The sequence below is a fragment of the Neodiprion lecontei genome, chromosome 6 (assembly GCF_021901455.1).
Source record: "Neodiprion lecontei isolate iyNeoLeco1 chromosome 6, iyNeoLeco1.1, whole genome shotgun sequence".
In the NCBI taxonomy this organism is placed as follows: Eukaryota; Metazoa; Arthropoda; class Insecta; order Hymenoptera; family Diprionidae; genus Neodiprion; species Neodiprion lecontei.
In genome coordinates this window covers 10,730,511-10,746,368 of record NC_060265.1, presented here as the reverse complement: position 1 = coordinate 10,746,368, position 15,858 = coordinate 10,730,511, and the positions used below count along the sequence as shown (strand labels likewise).

General features: G+C 43.2%; 1 protein-coding gene across 3 annotated transcripts in view; it reads left to right on the top strand.

Moving 5' to 3' along the window:
• The first annotated feature begins 949 nt into the window (after positions 1–949).
• Positions 950–15,858, top strand: part of LOC107225356 — a 73,974-nt gene continuing 59,065 nt past the window's right edge. The window contains exon 1 of one of the 3 annotated variants that reach the window (XM_046742777.1): positions 950–1,919. The gene's annotated coding sequence lies outside the window, so the exon portion shown is untranslated. The remainder of the gene's footprint in view (positions 1,920–15,858) is intronic. The other 2 variants (XM_046742776.1, XM_046742778.1) reach the window with 2 other exon arrangements.

Sequence of the window (15,858 nt, the reverse complement as noted above, 5' to 3'; positions counted from 1 at the left end):
CGTTTGTCTTTTTTTACTTGTATTGATTTGTCTATTCTAAAAATAGTCTAAAAATGAATCGATTACTTTGTACTTTTTTTTTTGAAACGGATACATTTATTCGAAATCAAAATTTGGTAAAGTTCATTACGTAGTCCGAATTAAGTGGGAAAGTTTCCTGATAACGTACAGTTTGATTAAAAATATTTTTTTGCAATCTCACTTAAAAATATTCATTCATCATTGACTAATAACATCAAACAGGTACTAAGCGAGTAAGACAAAGATAACAATCGATACTCGAACGACATGAATCGATAATTGTACCGCGTCGTTCACGAGAGTAAATAACGAAAAACCGACGGCGATGAAAAATGACCCAGTCGGTGGACTGATCGAGTTTGATTAATCGTAAAAAAACTGAACAATTCAATCGGTAATAAAACATTCCAAGTTTCGCAGGCAAGAAGGAATCGAGGTACGCACGTGGGTATCGTTCGTCGGCTTGCGCAGAGTGTCAGCTTTTCGCGGAGGGTCGTCGTCGTTGTCGTCGTCGTCGAATCTCTAAGAGGGGCGCAGGCGGTGCCGCAAAAGTGCGACGAAGAACGTCGCGGAGTATCGCGGTAGGCGGCAAGGCGGCAAGGCGGGGAAGGCGGGAAAAGGGAGAGGAGCCGTCGCGCCGCTCGCTCCGCGCCACCCTTTCGTCCAAGCTCGCCTCGGCGGTGGTGGGGTTCAGTCATCTCGCGCCAGCCGAACCACGCGCACTCGAATCCCACCTTTGAGCGGCGAGAATTGGATCCTGCGAGGAGAGCGCGAGCCTTGCGGGTTCTCGACGGCCACACGACTTTTCCTCAAACTGCACGGAGACGGGCCACGCCGCGTATCGCATCGCTTGGAAAATTTCCCCGTTTCTTTGCAACCGGCTTCGGTTATCCCCGTTTTTTCTTTTCTTTTCTTTTTTTTCTTTTTTGTTTTTTTTTTTTTTTTTTTTGTTTTTCAAACAGTTTTCCCATTTCTCATCTTCGGTTTTAACCCGTTTAACCCCTCGTTCGTTCGTCGTTCTTAAGTTCGTAAGAGTCGCGCGTTACGGTTGTATACAAGGCGTACAACGATCGGAACACCAAGGACACTTCGGCTTCGGTTTGAGGCGGCTAATCGCAACGTACGGAAAGGGTGATAAGCGATCCGTCGATCGTCATCGGGAAGATATCGCATCGATCGAGATTATTGTTCGGGGTGACTTACGCTGAACGAGAGGAGCGGAGGGTGGTTTTAAGGAGGAGAAAAGAGAGAGAGAGAGAGAGAGAGAGAGCCATGGAACGGACAACAATGTCGATGCGGATGAAGACTGGCGAGCCGATAAAATGGAACGGGGAGTAAGAAGGGAGCTCTTCTCCCCCTGCCCCCTTGCCCCCCGCCCCGCCAACCCTCCGCCCCACCGACAAAAACCCTTGGCCGTCGTTGCGTTGTTTATGGTGTACATGCAGTGTGTGTGTGCGTGAATTTGATCCGACAGTGTCCGTAATCGTAATACTAATCGGCGATGCGACGCTGCGCGTGTTATTGACAGTTTGCCGAACGGTGAGGGGTGGTGAAAAAACAGAAGGAAAGAAGGGAGACGAAGAGGAAGAGGAAGAAGAAGAGGAAGAGGAAAGGGCTTGACGAAGAAATGGTGCGGAATCGGTCGAACTATCGCCACTGACAATATAATTATGGTAGCGTGAAGTCGTATATAAACGAATTACGTACGATTCGTGTATCGAAACAGTGCGGAAAGCGGTGAGAAGAGGAGATAATACATAGTTTAATTTATACACGGAGTTGATTGATTGTCGCTGAATTGATAGCTGTATTGTTGTTGTTAAATTGTGACGATGATGATAATTAACGTGTGGACCTGCCGCCGGAGGAACGAGAGATTATTTTAATCTTTTATCAAGGTAAAGAAAGAATCGGTACATGTACCTAACGATGATATTATCTGATCCTCGCCCTCTCGCTTTATTGTTTGTTTTTTTTCCCCAATTCTCCAGTTCATACGCTACGACGTTACACGTTACACGTACCTACCTGTAAAATGGACTGCGACGGATCGTCGAGTCGTAATAAAAGAGACAATCGACCCTCGTCGGTGTATAATAAGCAACGGGGAATTCGTAAAAGAGATCGAGGGCATCGTCTCGAAATTAATCGTCGTCAACCTCGTCGTAGAGTTTCGATCCGTCCTCGCCGCGTCAGCCAACGAACGAACGTATAATATTATTTGAGACATCTTGAAATCCGAATCTTTATTGCCGGACCGACTAGGCTCGTCCTTTATCTCGCCGGTTGTTGTTTTTCTCCACCTCTTCGTCCTCCCTCCGCGTCTACTATTCCCTAGGGAAGCGGGGCGAGGATCTCTCCTCTCCCCCCCCCCCCCCCCCTCCACCCTTCCTTCTCTGTCCGACGTAGTTCGGCCGTTAAAAATCTTTAATGTCTAAATTTTAACTTTTAATTGTTTCTGTCTCACACCGAGGCGCCGTCCGAGAAATTCCGGAATGACCAATAAAGTGGTAAAAAGAATAACGAAAAATGTCGAATAGTCGTTTCCCGAGGTTTTAAGTTTGAAACCCCTCATTCCCGGGCAGCGCGACGGCCGAAAAACCAACAATCTGATAAATCGTTATGGGTCCTTCGGGATCCGGGCTATTCGATCCCTCGAAGCTCTCTTCGGCTCTTACCTCCGTGACCGGATGATGACGAGCCGTTCTAAATCACCGCGTCGCTTTTCGCTCCTTCGACGGCTGTCTCACGCGTAAGCTTACTCGCGGGGAATGTTTTTTGTCAAGGGAAATATTAGAGGAAAAGGAGACTCCGTCACCGTCCAAATCGCTCGTCGCACCTCTACCTGGTTTCGCTAAATTCGCTTCCGTTTTCTCGCGTGTAAATAAATACTCTCGCGGCACACGCACGTGGTTCTCTCGCGATTACGTCATCGCTCGTCCTAAGGCGCGTTAAAGAGCCGGGCTTTCCGCTCCTTCGACGCGGAGGAAAATAAAGGACGAGCAAAACGAACGAGGAATCTGACACACTTTCGAACGATCCGACCTGGGAAGAAGGAGAGAGAGATAAAAATAAAAAGTGGAATATCGCGTGGAGAAAATTGTAGCGATCGATCGAATTCGGACACTGCACCCGAACTTTTGCGCCGTGTTTGATTGCGAGAGTTTTTCGTCGGTCGACGATTCGAGTCGCGAGCGCGTGCCTCGAGTTTTCGTTCTTTTTCTCTTCGGCCAACGTCGATCGGCTTTCCTTAAAGAGTTTTTATCCTATTTACCTCCTTTTTTTTCTTCCGCCTCTCTTTTCTTATCGTCGTAAATTATAGTAACGCGAGCGGTGGTTGTGTGTATCCTACGCACCGCCATCCACGCGGCATCGGGTCGCAAAGTGTTGCACACTACGTGTTATAACCCAGTTATAACCCAGTAACGGGTGCGGGTTTGTTCAGATTAAAATTCTCCTCGATTTACAATACAGGTAGCAACAGGGCCCGGTTGTTCAACCTCTGCAAGCACGGCACTCCTTGATCTCGCTTGCAAACGCGTTATTTCTAACAATATTTGATTTCACAAATCCTACCTTCTACCTGCGTCGTTACCTTTTACAAACGCAAATTTAACCGTATTTTATCTCCGTTGTTATCATCGCCGTTTGCTTGCTCATATCCAAAGTCGCTTCTCACCCTCGTTTACTATTCTTCCTCCGCTTTATTGGTGGGTTACACCTAAGACGAGTATTCGCCGTTTGAATTCTGCTTTCTGCAACTCCTATCCTCGGACAGCAAATTCCACCCTGCGCTCTACGCCCAACTGTCGCAAGTTGCACCTTCTTTTGTTTTTTTTTTCTTTTCTTTTCTTTCTTTTTTTTTTTATAAACCATTCACGAACGGCCGGTTGGTCTTGATTCTTCATCTTGTCTCGTTGATACGTCTGTACATAATAAAATACATAAGCGCGAGTGACTCTACCTCCTAGGAGGCAGCGAAAGGAGTATAGTAGTAATAAAAGGTCTAAACTTTTTAATACTTTCAGTTGTTGTTTTTACGGCGACTGGCATTTGTCCGTAGTCCGTGTGCCTGTGTGTTTACGTTTTATTATTTTTTATTTTTACGTTTTATGCATCTTTTCTTTTTTTCTAAATTTTATTTTCATTTTATATTTTCTTACCTTCTTTCTTTATATCCTTTATTTTATTTTCATTACTTTCTTCTCTCTTTATTCCCCTATCGTCGAGACTTGTGAGCTACCATTGCTGCTCGTTCACGGAGGCCGCAGACTGAGAGAGAGAGAGAGAGAGAGAGATAGAGATAGAGAGAGGGAAGACGGCAAGCAGCAGCAGCCCTCTTCTCCTGATGTACGACTTGGCTTACAGCGTGAAAAAAATCCCATAAACCAGTAAAAAAAGCATCAGGATATAATATCGCCAAAGGAATTCTTCTCCTTCTTCTTCGTCTTTTTCTTCTTATATATCCCCGCAGCACACAAGCACGCACAGAGAGAGAGAGAGAGAGAGAGAGAGAGAGAGAGAGAGAGAGAGAGAGAGAGAGAGAGAGAGAGAGAGAGAGAGAGAGAGAGAGAGAGAGAGAGAGAGAGAGAGAGAGAGAGAGAGAGAGAGAGAGAGAGAGAGAGAGAGAGAGAGAGAGAGAGAGAGAGACACACACACACGAGCGTTCAATAGGCGCCCGCGTACCTGTCCACGAATTTATATACGTGTATATGTGTATACTATATTATATTATATGGGTGTATATATACCTGCAGTGCACTTCACCGTAACACAAACGCGGATTTATAACGTGCCACGATCGTGACGAACCCTTAAGGGACGAAGCGTGCGCTTTCGAACGGGATAGAAAATTTGAATACGCATGACGCATCCGTGCGCGCGTTTAAATGCGTGCATATGTATGCGTACACGCGCAATGCGTGCCGTGGCGGACACCCACACGCGGATGTAACATCTGAAGCGACGAGGAGCGGTGAGGAGAGGAGAGGAGAGGAGAGGAGAGGAGAGGAGAGGAGACTGAACTCGTGAATTAAAAAGCGAAGACACGAGAATGTCAAATGACAAATGACGAACACATGTGCGTGCCTCGTCTATTCTTTACGCCTTTGGTGATGCCTGTGGCGGATTATGTGTGTATATGCATGCATGCATTGTATATCAGGACCTATGACATGGACGATATGCCGCGCGAAGAGTTGGCAGAAAATTTTGGCTCTTCCCTTTCTCGCTCTTTCGATCCTCTCGATTTTTCTTCTTTATTTTTCAAACGTGTTCGTGCAGAAATTGACCTAACGATTTATACTCAACCGCGTACGACGATTTGTTGTATTGAATTTTTGACAGACATTTATTTATATCGAACGGAGAGATACGCGAGAGGGCGGGGCTTTTGTTTCTACCCTTTGAATTTGTCTTGCCGTGCTTTCTTTTTCTAAATGTTTTTTTTTTTACCAACTCCGTTTTCAATTACAAAGGCAACATTTGCTTAAAAATGAATCTTAATTTCCGCTGTGCTCGTAAAAATTTGATGTTAAATCTACCCACGATCACGATGTGGGATCTTGCGAAGTTTTTCCCGCGTATCGTTGGCGTAACGTAGGAAACGAATATCAGAGTTGCGCGAGAATATGAAAAATCACACGTGATTTCGATTTACAGTTGCGGGTACTTTAAAAACGCAATTCCAACTCTATCAGACAAAGCAATCGTGTAAAAAACTTGTCAATTTTCGAATTTTTACCAATCCTCTTCAACGGGATACGAAAATTCTGAAAAGTGTATAAAAGTATACACACCCACACCATCTACCGCGAACGAAGCATCGAGAAACGATGTTACTCCACGCGCGTTATTAACAACCACCCCGCAGAGACGAGGGTCTTGTGATACGTACAAACATTGCCTGTGCATATGCCGAGGTATATACGGTTTATTTTTTATCCATAATATTATTTTTTCCCTTTCCTCTCCTGCCCGCAGGATTCTCCTTCAATTTAAAGGAGTGACTTTGCTCTTCTCTTGCATATATGCGCAAGAATCTCTCCTCCACCCCCGGGTTCCCAGGGTTAGAGGGAGAGAGAGAGAGAGAGAGATTCTCTTCTTGATTCTTCCACGCCGAGTCTGGATGGAGCGGGTCAGTACCGACATATCCACACGCGTGTACGCCCTTCTCGGCGAGGAGGAGGCAAAAGCCCTTTCCTTGACACGGGGAAGAAGAGGAGTAGGAGGAGGAGGAGAAGGAGAAACAAAATAAGATCGTTCGAAATGCCCCGACTACTATTCGTTAGGCTTAACGACAACGACCGGTTATTAAGCCCCGATAATTATCGATTTTAATTATCAACGTGAATTGCTATAAACTACTGCGCCCCGCGTTCAGCGCCGAGTTATAGGCACTCGTCTCTGAATCGTCGTTGGTCGTTCTCCTCGTACAAAACGTTGTTATACCTACCTCGGATACTCCTCTTATTTGCCCCCCTCTTCTTCTTCGCCCTCCGATCCGCGTTTCGAATCGATTAAAACAAGAAGGAAGAGAGCCAGAGATAGAGAGAGAGAGAGAGAGGAATAAAAAACAACAGAAATAGTCGAGATAAATGAGTGATAAAAAATCATCGCGCAGAGAAGACTTAAACTACCGGCTCCGCAAACTAGTCGGTAGCTCTCATCACGCGCAGCGGTATCGCTCACCGCGTACGTGTAAGTGCACATAATAATGACATCGTATATTTATTTATCGCTTTGCTTCCTTGTCCGATTATATATTTGGTGTTTTTGCTTTTTAGATTTTTTTTTTATTATCATTTCTGCTTCATATCTCCTTCGACACATCGACGCGAGTCCTTTTAAATCGCGATTTTTCAAAATTTATCCGCATATCGTGCGTATTTCAGGCGAAATTTAGCAGTTTATTAATTCATAATCGTCCCGACCGTTAAACGACAAATATATGTATACGCTGGAACTAAACAACTGTATCACTTTGAACCTCAAAAGATATACGCCGACGCCGACGACTCCTCGTCACGCCAGCATCCCCCATTTCCTGCTTTTCGTGTTGAACGACGAAATTATGTGAAATACCGCGCACCCGCGCGTTTCCCTTCCCCGCCCCCGTATTCCTTGTTATTAACTTTTTTTTATTTATTTTATTTATTTTATTTTTTTTTATCACTTTTATTTTCTCTGATATTCGATTCAACTTGGGGAATTTTCCTTCTTTTCGTCCTCGAAATGTGACTCATTCGTTCCGAGATTTGTTTCAATAATTCAGAAGCTAGGAATTCGAAGTAAAGTAGAGAGGAAGAAGAAGAAACTTAGCGATCGGTTTCCTAGATTTAAATTTTATTCAATATGTACATGATTGCAGTCTCTTGCTTTCCGGCGTCTATTAGAAACAAGAATTTCGTCGAAGTTCGTCACGTTATACTACTACGTGTATATTGCACAAATAAGCTGTACATGTTATTCGCGAATTTGATCACATTCCATTAATTTACGCACATACAGTCGATTATGTATGTGTACATACATACGAGTATACATGCGATTCAACATCGGTGCATGTTTATACATATATTATTATAATGTCCATCAAGCAAAGAGGAGAAAGGAGTTCAGCGACCCCGGGGTGTAAATGATTGTTTCTTTCTTTTTTCTTCTTTTCGATCACTTATTTTGAATTAATACTCATTCTTTTCATTCGCTTCAATTTTCATCATTTCGCCGCATTTTTTATTTTTTTATTTTTTTTTTTTTATCTCTTTTGTCGTTCGCCGAGGCGCGTGCCGTCCGCGATATTTTTTTTTTTTTTCTTCTTTTCCGCAACAAGTAGCGTATATTTGTAATTTGATTATTTGACAAAAGTTATGTACATACGTATCACGCGGATGTGTACACACACATGTATATGCAGACACACGCACGGCGCTGTGGGTATATTGAAATCGGGATCAGGGTCGAGCAGACCAGCGCGTGTTGAGGTTGGCAGCCTGTGACACAAGCCTCCGGACACATTTGTACGCGTTGGCGAAAAGCGTCCGTGTGTTGTATATCATATCCTCCGGACGACGACCCGCGGATACTCGATGTCAGCAGTTTAGCATTCTTGCATTTTGATTAATTAATCGGCACGGGAATACGTAAACGCTCCTCCGATTTTCCGGATAGACGCGTCGCGAAATCCGTAATTAGCAAAATTCGTCGGTCCGTGAAACAAAACTTGCGTTAAACGTATATATTACTGATGTATCGAAACACAGGCCAGCTGACGTCTCGGTTATTTGAACCTGACGTGGACGGAAATTGGCTATGCACGTTATAAAGTAATACACATATACACACGTCGCACAGGCTTATACATATTGTAGCATGTATATTACAGGGATTAGGGAGGTTTCTTTTATCCGCGGGTTATCAGCGGCTGCTTGCTCGTCGTCGTCGTCGTCGCCGAGGTGAGATGCCGTGGTATGGAGGCGGGTCCGTTCTAATTATTAATTAATTCCGGAATAACGGTCTCGACTTGTACATATACCATATAATATATATATATATATATATATAAAGCATAAAGCGGTCGAGCGACATTCAAATTTCAATGTGTTACATATCAGAAGTGCAGCGGGTTCAGCCGGCAGTGTGTATAAAATAATACCGACCATGTGACCGACTCGCCGGGCCGATTATCGAGAAATTGGAATTGGATCGTTGCGTCAATTTTGTAATTCCCGGACGTTATTCGCGATTTATTCAGATATACGTAATCGGTGATGAACGTTACGCGAAATACTCGGAACTGTTTGCCAAAAGGAACGCAATAAACGACGCCAGCTGGTTTTGCGGTATCGATCATAAAATTGTTTGTGAATATTTATACAAAAATAAAGGTTTCACGTGTCTTTTATATAATTCTGCGGAGAATCTGGGAAAACGAGATTTCTATTTATTTCGACGAATTAACAAGAATTCTCACCTAAGCTAGCGTATAATCCCTGTACAGTTTTACCACGCTTATAAATAAATGCTTCGATAGCACACATGCGCGTATGTGTATATTTTCATATACGTACAAGTATACCCACGTAGAATTTTCTTCGGAGTATGTGTAATTTACGTGATTCTATGCTAAACGTCAGGGATTTACACAAAGTGTTAGGAGTGGCTCGCCGCTCGGATATAGTAGGTACGTTGTACACGTGTTGTGTGTGTCAGCTATTTAATACTTCATTGTTTAGCACACCAGCTGAGGATGAGCTGACTCGATTTATTCAGGAATTCGTGAACGAACCCTTTGCCCTTTCCCCCCACTCCCTCATTTTTTTTTCACGCGCGTCGTCCTCCTTCAGTTTCCCTCAATTTCCCTCGCAAGTTACCATTATTATCACGCACACAGCCCTGCCATTGTATTAACGCTACGTGTGCCTGCGATGACTCGGTTTATAATGTCCGAAATATCGCGCCATATGTTGATTTCCTCTTTTCGGCTCCGATCCCGGGATCGCCACTGCTCTAGGTATATCATTATGTACCGCACGACGGCTGTATTTTATTATCCGTCTACATATACATATTCATATTTATACCTTACAGTACAAGATAGGCACCTTCCCGTTGATACATGCCGCGTATGATCCCCCGTGTCGTAGGAGAGGAGGAGAGGGAATTTTTTTCCGGAATAGTGGTCAGAGAGAGAGAGAGAGAGAGAGAGAGAGAGAGACGTGCAACACGTCGGAGTGAGATAAAGTGATATAAAAAGAGATGAATGGACGGATAGAGGAAGCGAGAAAGAGAGGGAGAGAGGGAGAGAGGGAGAGAGAAGGAGCGAGCGTTTAGAACTCTGGTGCAGTAGAGCAGCAGCGGCATTAATTTATTCGTCCACAGAAGCGATGATGGTGACGAGTGAAGCTTGTTAACCGTTTTATAAGAGGATAATTATTTTCTCATTGTTTGTCGAGGAGAAGGGGAAGTTTTCGGACCTTCTGGGCCCGAACAACTGCGGCACATTCAAGGGATCGTCTCATAATACCTACACTACGGAACTGTTGCAGGTATAACGCACACGCCCGTAATATACAGATACATTTGTGCATGCGTGTGTATACGCGTTCGTGTTGTCGGGATAAATTCGTTCACTCGGAAATGAAATGAAGACGGTTGACTCGGGAGACAAGCTGCCCGGGCGAATCGTAAATTTAAATTTAGATCGCCCAGGTTTTTCGTATAGAAAAAAGAAAAATGAAAAAAAAAAAAAAAGTTGCGCCCGCGGAGAGAGCGACAGAGAGAAAGAAAGTGCGCGTGTGTGCGCGTGCACGAGAGAGAGAGAAGGAGAGAGAGAGAGGGAGAGGAAGAGAGACGCATTTGAATTTCAAAATATAACCGCAAAGATTGGCCGAAGGTTTTGTCGTAAATTGCAGTCTCTCTTTTCTGCCCCCGTGGGGGCATCGCATCGTCTTCCGAAAAAGTAGTCAATGCTCCGATTTTTCAACACGCTCGTCCATCGCCTACGGCAGTATCGTGTACGTGCATGCGTACCGCCTAACCCTTACACACACGCCGGTAGAAACGCAGCCGGCAATATAAGAGAAAAAAAGAGAGGGAGAGAGAGAGAGAGAGAGAAAGGTAGAAATAATACGCCGTCTATACTCTCTTCTCAATAAGGAATGGATCGGGCCGAAACTCGGCTTTCAAAGTAACTCCTCACTCCTCTTCACTCTGTGCTCTGTCAGAATACATGCCTACTTCCGTTCTCCGGCTCTGTGTACGCCGAGCGTGTGTGTACAAGCAAAACTATTTATCTGAATCTCACTTCCTTGCTCGTGTTTTTCCGTTGGTAAAGATAGGGGAACGATAAGTTGAAAAACCGAAAGAGACAACGAGAAAAAATTTGAAAAGAAAAATATCAAAAGATAGAATATAGAGAAGAAAAAAAAAAAAATTAGTATAAATAAAAAAAATGGAGAAACCAGCGACGGAGCAGGGATGCAGACGTTTGGTCAAACCTACACCGTGTTAGGTGTCCGGATATTTCGATACTTCGCCGTACGAGCACGCCTACGCGTCTAGGCGTCTATGAGCTTGACGTCGTTGGATGTACAACTGCGTTTGTAGAGATTATACGCGTATGTATAAATCGGCACGTTGTCTACCGATATTGCGTTGCGAAACGATCGTCACGCGATTGAAATTTACGAAAACAATATGTACGTATAATTGCTGTACGATTTAAGATATGCAGCGTACTTTCTTATCTCTGTATAGCTTCTGGTGTTAATTGTTCGATATAACAACTCCCACGCCAGGAAGTTGACTTCCTATTCTCTGTAATCTCTTTCGGGAAATTTCATTTTAATGAAATATCGTTGTATCAAGTAAACAAGATTTTTGTCGGTGCTGTCTTCTCTACTTTGATTTCATTTCATACTTTTTTTTTCAAAATTACATTGCTGCTTCATTACAACGCGTGTACGACATAATATCCCGCAAAATCACGCGATATTTGCGTCGGCTTCACGCGGTTTTTCATTCTTGTGTTCACTCGTGATTGTTGTAAAATCAACGCGAACACGCTTCCCGGACGGATCTAATATTTGATGAAACATTGTGGTGGTGAAGGGAATATTTTTAACAAATCGGTCACATTTTGACGAAAAATTTCGCAATTGAACCATTGTTACACTCGTAAAATTAATGAGGATAAAATAATATACGTCTTCGATAAATATAGTTCGCATTTAGTATGTAATTATAAAACGATATTGCACGATTAAAATCGTTTCAACAAATTTCTGTTCAGTTGAAAAAGACAGACACGCAATTCCTTAAGCTTCCAACATATGTAATAATTAATTGTTTGTGATTGTTTTACAGATATACGTACATTTTATCTTCCATTGAACTAATTGTAAGATAAACGGGTTCATCGAATCAAGCCGATTTATTAATTTTCTCTCGTACAACGAAACCATTTTTCACAACAACGGAATGAAATTCGACCACGAGTCATTTTTTGAACGCGGAATAGACACCACGGACAGCGTTTAATCGTTTGTCCGATCAACTTGGCGAAATAACCGGTTAAAAAACTTTCCACCCACTGGGAACAGTAATATTTTCCAGCGTTATTTCATTCCCGCGGAGGTATAGAAGCTTTAATCATATTAGTCCGGTTGAAATGATACGCGATAAACGCGAGCCCGTGTACTAATATGTATCTAGGGCTCTGGGTGTGGCCGCTCATGATGCATTGTTTTTTAATATTTGTTTCCTTTGTTTGTTTCTTTTTCTTTTTTACTTCTCTCTTTTTTATTCTACTTCTTTCTTCTACTCTCCTGTGGTTTTGTTCTTTCAATTACAATATTGTCATTATTAATATATTATACATTTATACATTCAAGACTCTGACTTTCTAAAAGCTCTGTAGGTATCGGCAGATGTTATGTATGTATGTATGTATATACGTACGTGTATGTAAGAATGAGTGTGTCTGTATGCATACATATACATGTATATATATATATTTATACATACTCGACAATGGTCGAACTCCCCGCTTCAAACAACGGGGCAACTGTTCGTACCAATCCGCTAAGATTATGACGTGTCACGAGGTTCAGCTGTGGATATGCATACCTGTATCCTTGCTGTATGCGTATGCATATGTGTGTATAATGCAAACATACGCGTGCATCGGTAGAGTATCTGTTTAAGGATTAGAGAAGGATTCGTCCCCAATGATTCGCAAAGTATTGAGCGTTTTTTTTTTTTTTTTTTTTTTTCTTTCTTTCATTTTATTTATTTATTTATTTTTTTTTTTCATTTTACGCAATTCTCGACTGCTCGCATAGCGCGGAACTTATTACGACACACGACCACCGCCTATCGTATCCTTATCCGAAGGTTGTTACCTCCTTAATTAAATCACGTTTCCAATATTCTATACGTAGCTGAAAATTCAATTGTACAACTCGAGGGAGAAAAAATTGATTGTCGTATTAAGTTAAATATCGTTATGATCGAGCGATTGGTATCGCCAACGCGACTCGATTCTCATTGGCGAATTTGACAATTTCGAGAGTAACGGTTGTCTTCGTTCACTCGCTGACGAGTATCGTTTGCCTGTGATAACCTCGCGCGTAGCATGCGTCGGTTGTTATTCTTCCTTACAGCGAGAGGGCTTGTAAGCCGATTGATTGTGAGACCAGAGCCGCGAATCGGCATCGGACGATATAATTCCACTAGGACTAGACCCGGTAAAAGAGTTGGCCATTTCGAGCATAGGCATAGGCAGTAGAATGGCGTTTGAACAGTTGAGTGACGTTTCGGGGGCGAACCGCTCGTTTGTCACAGGAACGCCGGACTTCATTTGTTTCCCCCCTCGCCTCAGCTAACCCGACGCCGCCGTCGTCGGGTCTCATTTGTTTCTGTTTTTTTTTTTTTTCTTTTTTATTCTCTCTCTCACTCTTTATATTTTTCGTTTTTGTTTTTGTCACATCTCTCCCTCCCTCTCGCTCTCTTTTTCTTTCTTCGTCTTCGTCTCATTTCCGTGCTCTTTTCTCTAATTTCAAATGAAACGAATAGAAGAAAAAAGAAACTAACATAAAGCGAACGGACAAACGAAACGAATCATTTCACCGTTTCGTGTTAGTATAAGATGGATAGATGGAATGGATATGTATAATGTACGTACATGTTCACACCGCACGTTTCAAGATTACTAGAGACGATATTTTGCCGTATTCGTCTACCCCTTGCTCTGACATTTCTCAAACTCAGATTACAAATAGCTGTCCCTTTTATTCGGTCGTTATAATTTATGGATCCATCGGAATATGGTTCATCATTTGCATTTGCATTTCGAGTGCGGAGAACAATTCTCGTGTATTTCCTTCCTCTCTCTTTTTGCAGTTTACTAATCGCGTTAATCGGTGTAAACCTCGCGTTACAGTCGCATAATTTTTTTTTTTTTTTTTACCATTCCCCACGTTTAAAGCAAGACATACGTTGATAAAATATGACTAGGTCCGCGAAACTTGGAACAAGTTGTGACCGGTTGTGCGAGAAGGTTGAATGTAATTTCTAACCGAATCGGTGGTGCAAAAGTTGTGCCTCTCACAATCAGCGGGCAAGAACCCGAAGGGTCTGAAGAACTTCTCGACGTCGCTTCTCTCTCTCTCTCCCTCTCTCTCTCCCTCTCTCTCGATCATCGTCGCTGGTCGAGGTTTGATTTCGTCGGGCACACCGGGTATACGCAGTAAACGTACCTCCGCGTTATGCCGCGTGTTTTGGTAATTCATATCGAACGCGTAGGCGTTCGCGCGTACACAATTGAAATGCGCACGATAATTGATGGCCGTCTCGCGTATATCGACACAATACTTCCAATACTTGCAATACTTCCAATACTTCCAATAGTTCCAATACCATATGCGAATATGGAACGCCCAGATTTCCTTGGCTATAAAAATGTCAGCCAATCGCCACGTACCCGCGAGCTACGCGAGGCTAAATCGCATTAATGAAACAGTAACGCGGCATGTGGGTATACCTGGGTATCGTGCATGAGCGATGTATCGTTGGCCGGTTAGTTTGTTAGTTGGTTATTAAAGTTGATCAGCTTGCCGTTGTATCTAAGTCGGCTTGTCGTTTCCGTTATGTATGCAGGTGGACGCGTATTCGAGAAATGAAAGACCGCGATGAAGGGGCTTCGAGAGCCAAAAAAGGACGGGTATAGAAAACAATGGAATAACAAAAAAGGCGCGAAATCCAGAATATGGCCGCGGATTATGGCCGTTGTACGTTACGAACGTTCTTGATTTGAACGTGGAACACGTTCGCCGAACGCTTTTCAAATAAATTAAACCTCCGCATTCTGGTATGGAATCGCATAATAAATATACATATATACCTGTATGTACGTAGAAAACTCGGTTCTCTTCGATTTACTCGCAGCTCTCGATTATACCTCGCCAAGTTTACAAAGATGGCGCCGATTTTTAATGTCAACGTAATTTGCGTTATTACGTACGCGAATCACTTACCGCCATAATTTTATAACGTTCATCGCCGTAGTCGCTCGAACGTAATTTATAATTGAAGCGAACGCTTGTTGCTTATCGTAGGAAAACTTGAGTCTGTACCTAGCAGCTGGAACGAAAAATCCGCTAAGCATTCGTCAGCGGCTACGGATATCGTTGCTGACTTTCTTTTCTACTCGTTGCAGCTTCCGGGTCCTTTTATCACGGAAACGGTGAGAGAGCTCGGCAAAGCATCTAGCGAAGATTCCTAACATTTTTCAACCGGTGACAATCTGTATTAACATCGCTTATCGTCGTGTTTAAATATGCATATATTCCTGTACAACTCACCTTTTAACATGTGTAAACAAACATAGGTATGTAAGACGTTTCGAAGAATTGCCAGAAACGCTAAATGTTCAAATATACATGAAAATTCTGTACGTATGTGTTAATCTTGGTTAAACGATTGAACATTCGCACAAATTATTTCAAACAGTTCACACACGCGTGCTTGTTCGCGATCGTTTTCACACGACTAAACCATACGCGGCTTCTCCGTACACGTACAACGTGTGTAACGTACGATAAGCGTCGAAGAGAAGAGAAGTCGGTAGCAGCTCGACGATCGAGTAACTCGATAATTGGTCGATTTCGCGCAACGGGACAAGAATTCAATTTGTCGTCGAGTTGTGCAAGAGTTGATGCGGTGTCCGCATCCACCATCTTGTATTTAACTGACCCGTCAGTTGGCCTAGAATCTCAATTTCCGTTTCTCCCTCCAACCGATCACAAATGCGTGTGCGACGAGCGCGTTCATCGCGCT